Source organism: Armigeres subalbatus, chromosome 3, assembly GCF_024139115.2.
Source record: "Armigeres subalbatus isolate Guangzhou_Male chromosome 3, GZ_Asu_2, whole genome shotgun sequence".
NCBI lineage: Eukaryota > Metazoa > Arthropoda > Insecta > Diptera > Culicidae > Armigeres > Armigeres subalbatus.
In genome coordinates this window covers 13989312-13990943 of record NC_085141.1, presented here as the reverse complement: position 1 = coordinate 13990943, position 1632 = coordinate 13989312, and positions in this window count along the sequence as shown.

The window sequence follows — 1632 nt, the reverse complement described above, 5'->3', positions numbered from 1 at the left end:
AGGCTAGCTAATTCCAATCATTTTGCTAAAAAAATGTTTTCTGTAGCTCTTAAATTGACGAATTTAGAGCATTTTTCTCATTTAGACTTAGGGTGGTCCCACAAAAAACAGTTTTTCTGTTCTAACTTTTTTTCTTCAAATTTCTCAGTTTAGTCGTCTTTGGACGACTTTTAGAGCTTTTGAGACGCAACTTTTCGTGATAGTAGCTTGTTGATATCTTTTGCAGATGAAAAGTTATTCGCATTTTGCCAAAAAAAATGGGTTTTTTAAATGGCAATATCTCTGGATGGCGCAGCCATAATTTCAATCTTTAACACCATTTCAAAGAGTAAGCCCTAGAGTATATCATATCAAAAAATCAGGGAGGTGTTTTTCTTGTATCTAAAGTGACATCGGTTTAAATTTGTTAATTTTGCCTTTCTCGTACTTCAAGGTGTGACGAAAATACTCCAAAGACGATTTTATAATAGAGCACCAGAGATCCTTAGTGTTATGAACCAATCAACTAAGCTCGACGAGTTAAGTTGATGTAATTGTATGTTTGTAAGTATGGCAAAAAATTACATTCACCTTTCTGGTATTTATACTTGACCTTCTGGCACACATCGAGTAAAAGTGAAATATCTGTTTAGTCTGGTGACCAAGTTGCACCAAACCACCATTCCTCACAAAATTATCAATCTCTATCTATTTTCCAAGATCCAAAGGTATATTAGCAATTTTGAATATAAAAATTGCGGTTGTAGAAAAAATGTACAATAATAAAACTGAGCATAATTTCCATGAATGACCCATTCTTTGGGAGTGTTTATTGTTTATGTAATTTCCAGAAAAAAAACAAAACTTCCATAAATAAACCAGAATAGAAATAAAAACTGCTAAAATTTCCACAAAATGATTGTATATTCCATAAAAATTTTAAAAAAATTACTGAAATCAATGAAGAACAATAAAATTAAATAAAAATTTTCATTGAAAAATACAGAAAACAATAAAACGGAGCATAATTTGCATGAATGACCCCTGCTTTGGGAGTGTTTATTGTTCAAGGAAAATTTGATTTTATTTAATTGATTTTTATCTTTTATGTAGTTTTCCTATTTTCTTCTCCATATAATTTTTTTTGTGGAATGTTTACAATGTATATAGAAAAAAATGTTATGGAAAATTTTGCAATTGTTTATTGTTTTAATTAAGAAAATTATATTTTTTCCAAAGAAGAATTTCGATTTCTTTGTGGAAAATTATTTTATTATTATTGTTATTTTCAGTTCAAAATGACTAATGCCTTTTTATGATTTTTTTTTAAAATTATTTATGTTTCCAAAAATTTTGAATTATGGGATTTTTTTTACTTTATTTATTTATTGCTTATTTACAATTTCCTATCTTGGACAATATATTTCTTTTATGCATATCATAAGTATGATTACTTCTATTGATTAAGACCCTTTAGTAGCTTCAAGTGCCTGATATTTGCATCAAAACTGTATATTTGATCTCGAATGTGATGAATAATAGCAAGCTGTGATCTTTTCCACTCAGAATTGTCAGAACGTTACATAATGAAGCAAGGTAAGGTCACTTTCTGGAGAGCTGACATTCAAATAACGATAATACTTTTTCAACAGT